This window comes from Schistocerca americana, chromosome 2 (assembly GCF_021461395.2).
Source record: "Schistocerca americana isolate TAMUIC-IGC-003095 chromosome 2, iqSchAmer2.1, whole genome shotgun sequence".
NCBI classification, from domain to species: Eukaryota; Metazoa; Arthropoda; class Insecta; order Orthoptera; family Acrididae; genus Schistocerca; species Schistocerca americana.
In genome coordinates, this window is record NC_060120.1 from 5,306,654 (window position 1) to 5,324,229 (window position 17,576).

Consider the following 17,576-nt stretch of genomic DNA (forward strand, 5'->3'; position numbering starts at 1 on the left):
GTCAGTGACCATAGAATACCTGAATTCTGCTCTTAGCGATCGCATCATAATCTTTTAGCTGTTGCAATTGGAGAAATTTATGTTAACAATAACATGTATTTAACCGTTTAGTTGTGGGAATCTCGTTCTGCCACTAGCGGATGAGATCTTTATTAACAGTTTGTACGGTGGCATCCACGAAGAAGTCGTTATGAAAAACAAATCACGAAGAGCGTTAAGTGCCTCTCTTTTTCCCGGCGGAAGGTACTGGCAGTGGTCTTAGCAGTTTCAGTCCCGCAGCGAGGCAGTGGGCGTTGCTGCGATGAGAATTTCTGTCCAATTACTTCGAAATGTAGGATGAGGTTACGGTAGGAATCAACAGTGTATTATTTTCTAGCAGTCTGCTGGCAATTTCCGGAGAAAAATGTCACAAACACTGTGCCAGTTTTTACTGAAGTTCGAGCTTTTCTTCCCTCCTGAAATGAAGTCAGTGCGCGATATGAAGAGCAACTTTGTGCTCACAGTAAAATTCACCGGATTTCCTCCTCGCTGTTTGAGGTCCAGTTGGACTTGTGCTGCGCGTTTAGAGCAGATTTTCCAACAAATTACTGCTTTACGGCTCCTGCGCGCCGCGCCGCTCGTTAACGGAGAGACCACTTGGTCACGCCAGTGCTCCAGGGGAATTCCGGGCCGGCACTCGGGCTGATGGAAGGCCGCGCCGAGCCGCGCCTCCCACGCCTGGGGCCATCATCTGCCGTTTCGGCTTCCAGCAGCAGCGTCATCACCGTCATCGTCATCCCAGTGAGAAAGCTCCGCTCCGCTAAACCTGCTACGCCACTCTCACTGTGCATTCTCGGCAGGCGAGCACACCCTTACGCAGAGCTATTTTCTGTCAGCGCCGCACATTCGTCGCATTATTTATTTGTCAGCCACTTCAGGGAATTTGATCTGCTAATGGATGGGGAAACAGGTAAATATCGCGCGTGCATGAATAATGTAGGTCAACTAAGCCGTGTTATGGCAATTCCGTCTCACTGAGTTGGACTGGAATCTAGGAAAGTACTGACAGACGTATGTTTTCTTTAATTTTTTTATATTTTTGTAAGAGTGTACGGTGCGATGTCTCGAAAATATTGAGACGAACAACTCAAAAATTTAACCTTTTTTTTTTTTTGGTGTGTTTCCGATGCCTTATCAGCGCAGTAGTTCAGATTCTGCTTGCAAAAAGACAGCTATCCGGAATCGAATCTCAATCCAGCAAACAAAAGTTTCTCACAAATGAGGAAAATAGTGATGTATGCATCCTTTACATTCACTTGAGTGTCTAACGGAAATTAATCGAAAAATAACAAACATGTTATGTCAAGAGCGTTCCGCACTGCTCACCCGACTGAGTCAGCCGTCCTGAGTTTCTAAATCGTAATTTTACAAAATAATTCTTTGGCAATGTCGGCCATCACCAACGGCTTATCCAGTGGTCTATAAAATTTCTTGAAAGCTGTCGGATGTTCGTACGTTTCTGCCACGATATTACAGTACGGACTCTTCTGATCATCTTCAGTTATAACTTAGAAAAGCAGTCTGAGTTCCTCTTTTGATCGAACAATCAATACACTGGAAACGTTTCAAACGTCACAGCTTTCCCAAGCCTTGCTGAATGTTTACCAACGTACAATAAAGCAAGTTTTTGTGATGAATGTTTATTAACGTTATTGACATTTTTATTTTCGTTTTGACATTTTACAGTTCAACGTTTAATCACTTGCTACAGATACGTCTTTCCAATGGAAAAACAAATCAAAATAAAATACGAAACACTAAGCTATAAAAATGAGCTGACATACGCCCGGTACTTTTCTGCGTGAGGGACCTCAGTCATGTAGAATTTTTTGAAATAAATTCCCCCCATTTGATTGTTAACTGTTCCTTTATTTTACAAAATCATGATTTCGAGTTTATAGCAATTCTCAAGTGCTTGTTGAAATGTTAAAATATGTCTGACCTGTCTGTGATACGTCATCTTCGAAAAAACATATTTTTGGTCTTATAGACCGGTTTTTGTATTACAGGATAGGCGTACATATCGAAGGTACATGATATGGCTGACATTGTGCACAGTGAAAAACCATTAATACACGGTATGGCGTATTTAACAGCCAATATATTCCTGCGACCTCAGCTGATGAACAGAAGTGGCGATGACATATCACAGGCTGGTCAGACATATTTTGACATTTCAGCATGCACTTGATAATATCTGTAAATCCGAAATCGCGATTGTGTGAAATCAATGAACAATTAATAGTCAAATGGCGGAAATTTCCATCAAAAAGATACACCCGGTTGTCATGGAAGTACCGCTGTTAAGGAATTGCTACACAGAGCTACCAACTGTTCAAATGTATAAATAGAATACTATGAGGTTCGTCACAAAGGTAAAAGTTGATTGACAGAAAATACTAGTATCTTTAATGATCAGCTTCTAATTTAATTTGATTTCCTTTTTAAGCGGACCAAATGCCAGTAAACTGAGTCTTGGGCAACGAGCTAGCTCCTCATATTGTTGCTTCCTATTGCGTGACGATTAAGAACGCTTGACAAAATTGAACACTCCCACCTTCCACGAGTTATAATAGACGATTCACTTTCGAAATGCAAAGGAATAAGCCTATAATGCGACTCAATTTCACCCGGAAATTGTATGGCGTTTACAAGCATTCAGCAGTGGTGGAAGAGAATCATGGTGTCGAGTATTTAGGGAAGCCCGTACAAATGTGCACCCCTGAGGTGGGAGTGAACAGCCCGAGATCAAACAGGAGTCTTGTTGAGCCAGTAATGAAAAGAGGGCCGGAAAATCTCCACTTCGCAATTAGTCAACTTGATACGGTATTCTGGATAATACGAGTAGTACACCAACTGTTACCGAGGAACGTAATTATAGACCCGACAATCAAGGCCAACACCCTTTCCCCCACAATTAAAAAAAAAAAAAATGGCTCTGAGCACTATGGGGCTTAACTTCTGAAGTCATCAGTCCCCTAGAATGTAGAACTACTTAAACCTAACTAACCTAAGGACATCACACACATCCATGCCCGAGCAGGATTCCAACCTGCGACCGTAGCGGTCGCGCGTTTCCAGACTGTAGCGCCTAGAACCGCTCGGCCACCCGGCCGGCCACAATTTACAGTCCGTAGCTTAGAATAGTTACAATTTTGATCACGCAAACAGTAGCTTTCTCCTACAGCTCAAGAAATGTCTTGTTTCTCAACATTCTGCAAATAATGAAGTGGTGGAGATTTCTGAACTAGCTAGTATCAAAAAAAGTAAAATTGTACTCAGAGGGGTCTATGGCTCCAAAGTTGTATAGAATTTAATGCAGAGCAACAGGAAGTAAATCTCTTTGTGTTGCATCTCATAATTAATGTTTCATCCGTATAGTTTACGAACGTTTCTAGTTTTACTGGTGTTTACTTTCGGAACACGCCAACAACGGCTTCAGATTTAAAACTTTCAGCGACAGGGGACGAGAGCAGTCTCTTTGCCAGGTGGTCACAAGAATGTAGCGTTTGCAAACTGCAAAGGAAGTACCTCTCGACAATGAATATAAGGGAACGTATTCTGACCATGGAAAAACAAAAATATGTGAAATTAATAAGCAAGTGACTCGTTGCTACACGTAACTGTCAGTAATTACAGTTCGCACCGCTCAGAGAGAAAGTTAGAGCGAGATACGGAGAAGAACAGCCATTCATCATGGAGTTGTCGGAAATGTAAATGGATGTTTACTAATTAAAAGGGCGGCTGTCCCGCTCGCTCCTTTGTAACACATTTTTCGATTGTAGCTATTCCTAGATGTATTGCAAAACTTTATACGGCACTACGAAATCCACCATGAAATACGAGTTGCACAATTACCACGTCTCCCTGAGACGTGAGTTTTCTGGTTTTTTTCCACGCCCCAGTTTTTTCCCCCTACCAAGAGCGTGGTAAAAGAAACTTCAACTCACGAAGCTAACGGAATACATTTAAAGATAAACTACGAAATTCGTTCTGGGTCTGTTTTGTTGACGTGACGCTGCTGGGGGGCGGTTGTTTCACATGAACCAGCAATGCAAGATATTCACAGAAACAGGCTGGGAAAATTCCGCTTATCGGCAACAGAAGAGAAACTAGTTTGCTTCCTTTGTAGCGCTTTTCGTTTGCGTTTATTAAGGTCGGGTAGGACTGATTAGCCACGTAAATCTATGGAAGATCAGTGCTTCTCGACATCATGCATATGCTTGTGGAATAATGGAGTCAACGGCATACGGTACACTTAACAGCATTTTGAACTTCCTCCAGCTCTTACGTTTTCTTCCAGATATAAACATTCCGAACTCTTTACGCAGCACACATAATTAGTTTTGGTAATGTGGATTTATGAGGCTGAAAGTAATCAACTGGGAAGTGTAATACACTGACGAGCTAAAACATTATGACTAGGTACAGGGAGAAGTCGGTGTTATTTTTTGCGAAATTCTGTGTTATTTTTGTCAAATTCACTATTATTATTCCGGATACGGTGTTTTTTTTTCAAATTTGGTGTTTTTCTTTGCCAAATTAGCTGTAATTATATTTCCAAATTCGATGTTTTATTTTGCAAAATTTAGTGTTATTTTTTGCCAAATTCTGTTATTTTTTTGCCGAATTCAGCGATTTTTGCCAATTTTGGTATTATTTCTTTGACAAATTCGGTGTATTTATTTCCAAATTTGGTGTTATATTTTGCCAATTCGATGTTGTTTTTTGACAAATTGGGAGTTATTTTTTACCAATTTCGCCGTTATTTTTTGCCGAGTTCGGCGACTTTTTTGTCAATTCGATGTTTTTTGCTAAATTCGGTGTTACTTTATGCCAAATTCTGATAAAGTCAGTGATTGTTATTCAAAATTCGGTGTTAATTTTAGTCACATTCGGCGTGGTTTGCGTCCTCACATCAATGTTTATTACATGGGAAATGAGACGTTATGTGGTTATACTCGAACGTGAGCTTAGGAGATTAGTAGACAAAATGCAGTTTCAACATTAATTATTTACAAGTTACGAATATTAGAAAACTGTCGTCCTCAGAATCATAAAACTTTCCTACGGCAAAATTACAACTTCCGCGATATCTGTCACAAATCGCCGATTTCACGTAATGTCACTAGAAGCCGATAATTTTGTGCTATCGTTTTCACGAAATTTTTCTGACCCTAATTACGACCACTGTTCGCCACGAGACTGAATGCGGCTGTGGCTGTGCGGGCAAGCGAAAAGTTGAGGAAAGCATACCTGTGCTGCAGACACGAATGGAGGAGAATCATTCTAGCGGACGATACGAGCCGCAAATGGGGAAAAGCGCTGACATAAGCGATTTTGACAAATGGCACACTGTCATAGTCCAGAACCTGGGGACGATCGTTTCTAAAATGACGAACCTGGTCGGGTGTCGGTTTGCTTCTATCTTGAGCATCGGTGGAAAGTAGTTGAAGGACGGTGATACCACAAGTAGGCGACAACATTTTGGAAGTCCACGCCTCATCACTACACGTGGAGGTCGTAGGCTTGGCCGCTGCGTGAAGTAGGATAGGCGGCAATCTGTGGCAGATCTGGCGCAGTGCACAATGCTGGTACAGGCACAGGCAATCCTGAGATCATATTGCTGGAGTTCCAACGCATACTACCCTCAACCATGTTGACACAATGACGTCATAAATTAGAAATGCAGTGGGAACAAGATCATGGAAACTGGACCAGAGATCAATGGAAACATTTCTCCTTGTCGGCTGAATCACGTTTCTTGTTACTCCAGCTCGACGGTCGCGTCGGGATATGCCTTCATCCATGCATACGGCTGGGCCAACGGCCTTGCCGCAGTGGATACACCGGTTCCCGTCAGATCACCGTAGTTAAGCGCTATCGGGCGTGGCCGGCACTTGGATGGGTGACCATCTGGACCGCCATGTGCTGTTACCATTTTTCGGAGTGCCCTCAGCCTGGTGATGCCCATTGAGGAGCTACTCAACCGAATAGTAGCGGCTCCGGTCAAAGAAAACCATTGTAACGACCGGGAGAGCGGTGTGCTGACCACACGCCCCTCCTATCCGCATCCTCAGCTGAGGATGACACGGCGGTCAGATGATCCCGATGGGCCACTTGTGGCCTGAAGACGGAGTGCTTCATGCGAACGGCTGCAAGGAAACCTACAGGAAAGCAGTATTGTGCTATGGAAGACATTTACCTGGGCTTCAATGGAAACTGCGGTACCATGGTACCATAACAACTATGGACTACGTGGACATCACCTGCGTCCCTTCACGTATTACGTCTTCCCCGACGGCGACCGCACTTTCTAGCAGGATAACGGCTCGCGTCACAAGAACTGGTTTGAGTTGCACTATAGTGGAGTCACGTTGATGGCTCGGCCACCGACTTCGTCTTATTTGAATTCGATGGAACACATCGGGACGCCGTCTGGCGCCAGCTTCGCACCCAGAAACAAGTGGCTGGCAATTTACGGGAACTGCGTGACCTGTGCGTAGACGTGTGGTACCGCATATCTCTGGAAACCCACGCAGAATCGCTGTTGTGCTGCGTTCCAAAAGTGGAGCAACAGTATTAAGCAAGTAGTCATAATGTTTCGCCTCATCAGCGGATTATGTGTGTGTTTCAAGCACAGCTGTCAGACGCCTGGTTCTACTTCTGCCAAACTTAGCAGAAATACGACTTAATGTCACGACACAGTTGGAATGGAGGTGAAACACTTACAGCACCCCTAGTTTGTCGAGGGGTATGATGGCGGAAAGGTGGTTACACACACGATCAGCTTGCTTGGGCAATTCCAGTGAACTGTATACGTTTGCGACAAAACATAGGGCAAAGAAGTTGCACTGTAACACCCTTAGTAGAGGGCAAGGGTTTGAAGGCGACGGCACGTAAAAATTATCGAAAACGATTTATGTTTGTGATGAACAGTTTTCAAGATGTCTAGGCTGGTTCCTGATGACCCTGATGAAATGCAGCCTCTAGGGATGGTATGGCGGTGGCTCGTGGTGACACGTAAAGCATAAAGATGAAACGCTTGGAGTAATTTCATCCAAACCTGTTACACTTATGAGTTAGTATCCGAAAAATAGATTATGTGGCAGTTGCACTCGTATAGGTGGGGTTGCGGACAGAGAAGGGAACTAGGGTAACATCTGAGCATAACGCGAGAGCTCTTGAAGAAACATCAACCAAATTTAGCTTTTGGATGGCTTACTAACCACAAAAGTAATAGTGTTTCGACGTGAGATACCCAGCACCTATAGAAATGGTGGCCGGCTTGGAGGTGGCAAGATAAAAATAAACGAAACGACTGATATATGAGTCTTATCTATAGCTAGTTAGATGTTCCATTGTTGGTTTGAACGATTCTTTTATGGGAACTATGTGAAACGAGCCAGTTTACAGTATATGTATATGCGATTAGTGTTAACATCAATGAACACATTTTTTAGTCGTATTAATTTTTTTTTACAGAATTCCTGTTTTTAAACAAAAATTCGTTCATTGAATAGAAGGAGTTGTCGAGAAGAAATTATTTTAGGTTAGATTTAAAACTGGCTTTGCTACCTGTCAGATTTTTTCCATTTTTGGGCACATGTCAAACATTTTTGTTGCTACATATTGAACTCCTTTTTTAGCCGGTGACATTTTTAATAACGGGCTTTCGGTTTTGCTAGACTAAATGGTGACGGCTCCGATGACATTCAACCCATGGAATGCACGTAAGAATGTGTAATTTGTTGCCGGCCGAAGTGGCCGACCGATTCTAGGCGCTTCAGCCTGGAACCGCGCGACCGCTACGGTAGCAGGTTCAACTCCTGCCTCTGGCATGAATGTGTGTGATGTCCTTAGGTTAGTTAGGTTTCATTAGTTCTAAGTTCTAGGGGACTGATGACGTTAGATGTTAAGTCCCATAGTCCTCAGAGCCATTTGAACCATTTTTGAAGGCGCATACTAGAGTGCACATACTGTGTACTATGCCGGATGTGCTATGTGTCCATGGCTGGTCACATTAGGTGCAATAGCAGTAAATACTACGGAAACAGAGCGCGCGTGCGCGCGCCCACACACACACACACACACACACACACACACACAAACTGAGAAAGCTGTTTCTTTTTTACAGTTCGTGAAAACTGTCTCATTATTACGAAACTGACTACGGCTGTGTGTTAAATAAATAAATAAATAGCTGGGAGAGCATAGATGGACATTCCAATAATGTCCTAGGGTGCAAGGGAACCTTCTGTAGTTGACTAAAAACACTGTTTATTGTGCGTAGTGATTCGTCCTTTATGATGGGGTGATAGAACTCCTCGGAGTGAACGGGGTATGTTTCTGCAACAGATAATGACCACCGTTTCTTTCATTCCACGTTTTTGTGTAATACGCGAGACACCAGACACTGAAAATTGTTTATACGATTGATAATTGTAGATATACATTTTCCTACGTACACTTTTCGACCAGAAATCGTCCGTAAGCGCATACGACATTGTGAGCTCTTCAGGATGTGCAATGCGCCGTTAAAAACCGAAAATTAAATCTGGAGTATAAAACTAGGCAAATCCACAGTAGCCTCCGATGTAGACATTTACTACTCCGTTGTTGTGGTCTTCAGTCCTGAGACTGGTTTGATGCAGCTCTCCATGCTACTCTATCCTGTGCAAGCCTCTTCATCTCCCAGTACCTACTACAACCTACATCCTTCTGAATCTGCTTAGTGTATTCATCTCTTGGTCTCCCTCTACGATTTTTACCCTCCACGCTGCCCTGCAATACTAAACTGGTGATCCCTCGATGCCTCTGAACATGTCCTACCAATCGATCCCTTCTTCTAGTCAATTTGTGCCACAAACTCCTCTTATCCCCAATTCTATACAATACCTCCTCATTAGTTATGTGATCTACCCATCTAATCTTCAGCATTCTTCTGTAGCACCACATTTCGAAAGCTTCTATTTTCTTCTTGTCCAAACTATTTATCGTCCATGTTTCACTTCCATACATGGCTACACTCCATACAAATACTTTCAGAAATCACTTCCTGGCACTTAAATCTATGCTCGATGTTAACAAATTTCTCTTCTTCAGAAACGCTTTCCTTGCCATTGCCAGTCTACATTTTATATCCTCTCTACTTCGACCATCATCAGTTATTTTGCTCCCAAAATAGCAAAACTCCTTTACTACTTTAAGTGTGTCATTTCCTAATCTAATTCCCTCAGCATCACCCGATTTACTTCGACTACATTCCATTATCCTCGTTTTGCTTTTGTTGATGTTCATCTTATATCCTCCTTTCAAGACAGTGTCCATTCCGTTCAACTGCTCTTCCAAGTCCTTTGCTGTCTCTGACAGAATTACAATGTCATCGGCGAACCTCAAAGTTTTTATTTCTTCTCCATGGATTTTAATACCTACTCGGAACTTTTCTTTTGTTTCCTTTACTGCTTGCTCAATATACAGATTGAATAGCACCGGGGAGAGGCTACAACCCTGTCTTACTCCCTTCCCAACCACTGCTTCCCTTTCATGTCCCTCGACTCTTATAACTGCCATCTGGCTTCTGTACAAATTGTAAATAGCCTTTCGCTCCCTGTATTTTACCCCTGCCACCTTTAGAATTTGAAAGAGAGCATTCCAGTCAACATTGTCAAAAGCTTTCTCTAAGTCTACAAATGCTAGAAACGTAGGTTTGCCTTTCCTTAATCTTTCTTCTAAGATAAGTCGTAAGGTCAGTATTGCCTCACGTGTTACAGTGTTTCTACGGAATCCAAACTGATCTTCCCCGAGGTCGGCTTCTACTAGTTTTTCCATTCGTTTGTAAAGATTTCGTGTTAGTATTTTGCAGCTGTGGCTTATTAAACTGATTGTTCGGTAATTTTCACATCTGTCAACACCTGCTTTCTTTGGGATTGGAATTATTATATTCTTCTTGAAGTCTGAGGGTATTTCGCCTGTTTCATACATCTTACTCACCAGATGGTAGAGTTTTGTCAGGACTGGCTCTCCCAAGGCCGTCAGTAGCACCAGTGGAATGTTGTCTACTCCCGGGGCCTTGTTTCGACTCAGGTCTTTCAGTGCTCTGTCAAACTCTTCACGCAGTATCGTATCTCCCATTTCATCTTCATCTACATCCTCTTCCATTTCCATAATATTGTTTTCAAGTGCATCGCCCTTGTACAGACCCTCTATATACTCCTTCCACCTTTCTGCTGTCCCTTCTTTGCTTAGAACTGGGTTTCCATCTGAGCTCTTGATATTCATACAAGTGGTTCTCTTATCTCCAACGGTCTCTTTAATTTTCCTGTAGGCAGTATCTATCTTACCCCTAGTGAGATAAGCCTCTACATCCTTACATTTGTCCTCTAGCCATCCCTGCTTAGCCATTTTGCACTTCCTGTCGATATCATTTTCGAGACGTTTGCATTCCTTTTTGCCTGCTTCATTTACTGCATGTTTATATTTTCTCCTTTCATTAATTAAATTCAATATTTCTTCTGTTACCCAAGGATTTCTACTAGCCCTCGTCTTTTTACCTACTTGATCCTCTGCTGCCTTCACTACTTCATCCCTCAAAGCTACCCATTCTTGTTCTACTGTATTTCTTTCCCCCATTCCTGTCAATTGTTCCCTTATGCTCTCCCTGAAACTCTGTACAACCTCTGGTTCTTTCAGTTTATCCAGGTCCCATCTCCTTAAATTCCCACCTTTTTGCAGTTTCTTCAGTTTTAATCTACAGGTCATAAGCAATAGATTGTGGTCAGAGTCCACATCTGCCCCTGGAAATGTCTTACAATTTAAAACCTGGTTCCTAAATCTCTGTCTTACCATTATATAATCTATCTGATACCTTTTAGTATCTCCAGGGTTCTTCCATGTATACAACCTTCTTTCATGATTCTTAAACCAAGTGTTAGTTATGATTATGTTGTGCTCTGTGCAAAATTCTACCAGGTGGCTTCCTCTTTCATTTCTTAGCCCCAATCCATATTCACCTACTACGTTTCCTTCTCTCCCTTTTGCTACACTCGAATTCCAGTCACCCATGACTATTAAATTTTCGTCTCCCTTCACTATCTGAATAATTTCTTTTATTTCATCATACATTTCTTCAATTTCTTCGTCATCTGCAGAGCTAGTTGGCATATAAACTTGTACTACTGTAGTAGGTGTGGGTTTCGTATCTATCTTGGCCACTATCTTACTACCCTATGAACAGAAATAAATTCGTTTCTGGCGCGCTAACTGCTGAAGCGTGACAATAAATCAAAGCCAGCGCCGGATTTTTATTTTTTCGTGTCATACCGTGTGCAGAACGCATTGCGCTCTATAAAGCTCAGACGGACGGACATAAATCAGTATTAATAACTGCGTGATTAATGCAAGGCCGGGCAGGCAGCACGCCAACAGGTCGTGAGTGTATCTATAGCGCAGAAGCGGGAGTGGGAGATTAGCAGAGGACGCGGGGGAGGGGGGTCTTACATTAGTGGGAATGCGTCGGCGAGATTCGTTTCGAACAGGGAGGGCGGTCGCCGTCGTCGGGATCGCGAGGCTGCGCGCCCGTAACAATGCAGCGCCGTGCGATCAATATTTATGAGTGGCGTTCCGGTGTGCGCGCAGCCGCTGCGATCCCGGCCGAGCCAACCTGTCAATTAGCCGGCATCGTCTGAGGCTATCCGGGCAGCTCGGGTCCCGGGGTTCGGCCGCTGATTGTCTTCCGCGGAGAAACGGCACAGTCGACGGAGCTACACGGACCGGCAGTTCAGCGCGCGGTTCAAGCGCGCAAAGACTTCCGCGTAGCACCGTTGTTATGAAACCGTAATAGGTCGCGTAAGGGAACTGCAATGCATAGCACACTACACCACTGACCTCTTTAACGTTTCAAGAGATTCTTAGGCACGCACAGGTCTCCTCTAAAGAAACTGAACTAACGATAGACATTTTTGGTTTTATATCTTCTCTAAAGCCGACAGGGGTAAAATACAGGGAGCGAAAGGCTATTTACAATTTGTACAGAAACGAGATGGCTATTATAAGAGTCGAGGGGCATGAAAGGGAAGCAGTGGTTGGGAAGGGAGTGAGACAGGGTTGTAGCCTCTCCCCGATGTTGTTCAATCTGTATATTGAGCAAGCAGTAAAGGAAACGAAAGAAAAATTCGGAGTAGGTATTAAAATCCATGGAGAAGAAATAAAAACTTTAAGGTTCACCGATGACATTGTAATTCTGTCAGAGACAGCAAAGGAGTTGGAAGAGCAGTTGAATGGAATGGACACTGTCTTGAAAGGAGGATATAAGATGAACATCAACAAAAGCAAAACGAGGATAATGGAATGTAGTCGAAGTAAATCGGGTGATGCTGAGGGAATTAGATTAGGAAATGACACACTTACAGTAGTAAAGGAGTTTTGCTATTTGGGGAGCAAAATAACTGATGATGGTCGAAGTAGAGAGGATACAAAATGTAGACTGGCATTGGCAAGGAAAGCGTTTCTGAAGAAGAGAAATTTGTTAACATCGAGTATAGATTTAAGTGTCAGGAAGTCGTTTCTGAAAGTATTTCTATGGAGTGTAGCCATGTATGGAAGTGAAACATGGACGATAACTAGTATGGACAAGAAGAGAATAGAAGCTTTCGAATTGTGGTGCTACAGAAGAATGCTGAAGATAAGGTGGGTAGATCACGTAACTAATGAGGAGGTATTGAATAGGATTGGGGAGAAGAGAAGTTTGTGGCACAACTTGACCAGAAGAAGGGATCGGTTGGTAGGACATGTTCTGAGGCATCAAGGGATCACAAATTTAGCATTCGAGGGCAGCGTGGAGGGTAAAAATCGTAGAGGGAGGCCAAGAGATGAATACACTAAGCAGATTCCGAAGGATGTAGGTTGCAGTAAGTACTGGGAGATGAAGAAGCTTGCACGGGATAGAGTAGGATGGAGAGCTGCATCAAACCAGTCCCAGGACTGAAGACCACAACAACATCTTCTCGATGTACCTCTGTGACCGAAGTCATTAGCATTCGATGATCCTATGACAATCGACGAGCAATCTTCAGTCCCCACTTGTGAGACTGATTTTCACCGCTGAAACTTGATCGACAGGTTGGGCGAATGAAGTCTTTACGCAGAGTCCTGAGTCTGGTTCTAAATCTTTTCGAAGCATACTTTGGGGTTGGAGCGCAGCACGCTGTTAACAGTGGTTCGTACACCACGAATGGGGACCTTCGTCTGTTGGCCTGCTTCGCTTTCGCTGGCAGCAGTGGGCTATGTAATAGTAACGCAACTTTCTTTCGTGTGATTTTAGGCTTTCCGAGCTTATGCTGATTCTGATATGTTATCGGATTTTCAACCGGGCGGCGTCGCGATAGTTCAAGCTCACTTGTTGCCATTTTTAGGCCGTCCTGAAGGCTCAGCTTGACTAAATACCGCACCTTCTGGACGACGCCACCCAGCTAAATTCCCGAACATTTCAAAAACTTTCTTTTCAATTGTGCATTTATTTGTAACTGTGGAAACACGCCCGCATTTCAGTAAAGTCACAGTTATTCAGGTTATCTAGTTCGCACCAGTCGCTGGGACGCAATGGAAGACTGGGTCTACTTACCATCTTGCTAATTCAACACGGCTGCCTGGAAGCAGTCGCTTTCGTAGATGGAAGCAGGAAACCTGGTTCTCAACATATTTCGTCACTTCAAATTTAAGATACAAAATGCCAATTATGTTTTATTCTTATGGTTTTTGTAGAAACGTATGACAGAAATACTACATTACAGTCAAATACATCATACAAAAAAAATGTTTATTCCACTTTCAGCAGAAAGCGGGGAAGATTTATCTTGATATCGTAATGAGTTACTACAACGTGTTTCAGATTCCTCGTGAAAATTTGTAAACTCATATGCTCGGCATAATGCACATATTTCTTGAACGTCTTGTAACTTAAATCCAGTGTTATTTCTCTACGTCATACGAGTTAAACAAGAAGGTGACGACCTGTGTTACATTTCCCTGTACACATGCATTGCTCTCAACTAATCCGTTAGTGGTCGGCAACTCGCGAGTGATATTCGACTTGAAATTCACTTATATTACGGAAGAAGTCTCCTCCCAAAAGAATAACCGTTTCTTAAGATCTATTGTAAACTGAATCCCGCTATATACTTCTCCTGTAGTTAGGCTTTTCTGTTGCACATTGCTTTGTGACAGGGAGTTGTTTTTTTCCACCCCAGAGTTCTTCTCCATCGACTACCATCCTGTTAAGCACACTGGTTAAAAAGTTCATATTTATATATACAGTATCCCTTGCTGTCGTTCGTCGCCTTATTTAACGCGCGCAGTGGAACCCTTTTATCTAACACCAGAGTTCATGTAGTTTGTCGTTCTGAATTTAGCCCATAATTGACGTTCTTCAATATCATATGTTGAATGCTAGAATATGCTACTCTCTTTCTCTGTAATTATAGATTATGTATCGCTAAGTTGTTCGTAGTGTTTTTCTGATTTTGTGGGAAGTTTTGTATCTGAATACGAACTTGCCATGTCCTCAAAATGAACACGAAAGAGACATCTACATAGCTTTAACAATTGAATCCACCGTCGAATTCCTCTCGCTCGAAACGATAGCAGAAAAAAAAGGCATTCACCGTCGTCGCCAGACTATTAGCTAGCGTGTTGGTGTTGGTTCGCTCTGCTGCTTTCCATTTACGTGTCTTAGCCTACTTACCAACTGAACAGCAAGTAAGCCACATAAATGTGCTCGTTACAGCTTGAAGTAATTGTTAATTTTGGCTTTACCTCAGTTGAAGCACTTGCGTAACGCCGCACAGCCGTCCACGCTGGAACATTAAATTCAAGGTTAACTCTCCGGTACGAACAAGTAGGTGATTTATTCTCAGTGTGTGTGTGTGTGTGTGCATGTGTGTGCGTGTGTTCTCAAGGGCATATCCTTCAATCTACGAGTACAATCATGAACAGTGAGAATGTGGTCAGATCGGGGTCGCCGTTAATGTATGTTGGTTTAGTCTAACTGCAGACCGTCCTTCGCTGATATCTTAATCCAATAAGACATGAAAAATCCACGAGAGTATGTAGGTTAATTCATTAACAACCTGATACGTTTTATGACATCCAGCTGTTGTCGGGTTTAACTAACAGCTCAAGAACTTCGTCCGCGAGTTAAGATGGGTACTCATACTGAGCAGGTAGTCGTTTGCAGATGCATGTCATTGATGTTTAAACAAAGCTTTCTTAGCAGTTTAATGTTTCTCAGTCAGTTGCCGAACACACCTTAATGCCGTGCCACACATACACTTACCGACTAATGCTGAAGTTACGTCGGTACGTATGTTAAGCAGATACGCCGTTGTGGAGTAATTTTATTTTCCTTTTAATGTAGACGTTGACACTGCTGACTGGCGGCAATACTAAGTTACTGCAGAGGTGATCAAAAATTCCGGTAGCCTCATATTGCCACTTTTTTGAGGTGAGACCTGGATTTGGGAAGATTAAAGAAGGTTCATTTACTTTTAGTGTCGTAATAATGGATATTATTAATGCTGCTGAAGCGATTTATTTAGAACAAATTTCACTAGACGTCTTTTGTTAAAAAGCTCGTCTCTTCAGAGAGATATGTGCAAGATGGTATTATATACTATTGCAGGCTTTTGTGCAATGGTGAGTTTCTTTCTAAAAGATATCGGTAACTTAATCCAAAATATTACCCCAGAAGACAAATGTAAAATGAAAATAAAAAATGGCTTATTGATTTGTTTGTGTTCTTGAATCGCGCCAGTTTTATATTACCGTGATGGCGAAGGTCTCTAGAAAGACAAAAAAAAACTGCACTTTTTTGTTACATTGTAACTACTTTTTATCGGCCGTTTAATGCGCACACATCTCTTGAAGCTTATAGTTAATCACAAAAGTACGTAATCTACACTGGTAGCTATTAAAATTGCAACTATACGAAGGCAGAAGGCGACAAACGTCAAATTGGCATGGAGTGTACTAACACGTGACGTGATGGCATGGAGTGACATTGGCTGTGAAACCCATCACCTGTAGTCTGCATAACTGGTAATTTGGACAGCAAGAGTTACGTGCGTGTAATGTTGAGGCTGGTATCTGTGCTCTATTTTCGAGGTCGCCATGATGTTAACTTTCAACAAAATAATGCAAGACTCCTTGTCGCCCTTGCTGTTCTGCCTACTTCGATGCAGAGACTCATTGAATGTTGCCCTGGCCAGCACGTTCCCCAGGTATGCCAAACATTATAAATATCTTATCAAGGCTTAGAGTGAGAATGGCATGTTACTATTCGTCAGACACTGCAATTGATCAATTCAGGCACAGAACTATGGAATGCAATGTGATCGAATCTCAGTTTCATTCTATAGCCAGCCGGGTTGGAGCCATCGTTGCTGCCAAAGGTGGGTACCGCGTTCTAAATTTCGCATCCTCTATGACCCCAAATCATCTAAACATTCAGTCATATATTCCTTCTGATCCGCATGTGTGATCTAGTGACTAGCGTCGCTGCCTCCAGATCTCTGGGTGGCGGGTTCGATTCCAGCGCGCCTGAGGCTTTCTAAGCTGGACTGGTTGTTTATGTCGTCCTTATCATTTTGTCTCATCTTCATCGACGCACAGGCCAAGGAAACATGTCGGTACTCACCAGAGCGTGTTGGGTTACAACAGTGGTACGTGGACGAGGTTTATCCTGTCGGAAAACACCCCCCCCCCCCCCCCGATCGTCAGACTGACGTACAAATTTGCAGTCAGGGTGCGTGGGATAACTACGAGAGCGCTCCTGCTGTCATATGAAATCGCACCCCAGACCATGACCCCAGGTGGTAGGTCCGGTGCGTGTAGCACGCAGACGGGTTGGGTGCAGGCCCTCAGCTGCCCCCCTCCTATCCAAACACGCGGCCATCACTGGCACCGAGGCAGAACCAGCTTTCATCAGGAAACACAAGAGACCTAAACCCTGCCCTCCAATGAACTCTCGCCCGACACCGATGAAGTCGCAAATGACGGTCGTTTAGGGTCTCTGAGTCGGAGCTGTCCTTGAAGTAACCTATTTGTGACAGTTCGTTGCGCCACTGTGGTGTTAAATGCTGCTCAAATTGCTGTTGCAGATGCAGTACGACGTGCCAGCGGCATATGCCGACCAAGACAGTCCCTCCTGCCGGTAGTGCGGCGTGACCATCCGCAGCGCGACCGTCTACATCTACATCTACATCTATACTCCGCAAGCCACCCAGCGGTGTGTGGCGGAGGGCACTTAACGTGCCACTGTCATTACCTCCCTTTCCTGTTCCAGTCGCGTACGGTTTGCGGAAAGACCGACTGCCAGAAAGCCTCCGTGCGCGTTCGAATCTCTCTAATTTTACATTCGTGACCTCCTCGGGAGGTACAAGTAGGGGGAAGCAATGTATTCGATACCTCATCCAGAAACGCACCCTCTCGAAACCTGGACAGCAAGCTACACCGCGATGCAGAGCGCCTCTCTTGCAGAGTTT

At 43.4% G+C, this 17,576-nt stretch overlaps 1 protein-coding gene and 1 pseudogene across 1 annotated transcript in view; one reads left to right on the top strand and one right to left on the bottom strand.

The window, feature by feature from the left end:
• The window catches only part of LOC124596588 (transcriptional regulator ovo), an 858,575-nt gene that overhangs the window by 161,668 nt on the left and 679,331 nt on the right, over nt 1-17,576 (bottom strand). The gene's annotated exons all lie outside the window — the stretch shown is intronic.
• On the top strand, nt 5,862-5,979 carry LOC124597256 (annotated as a pseudogene).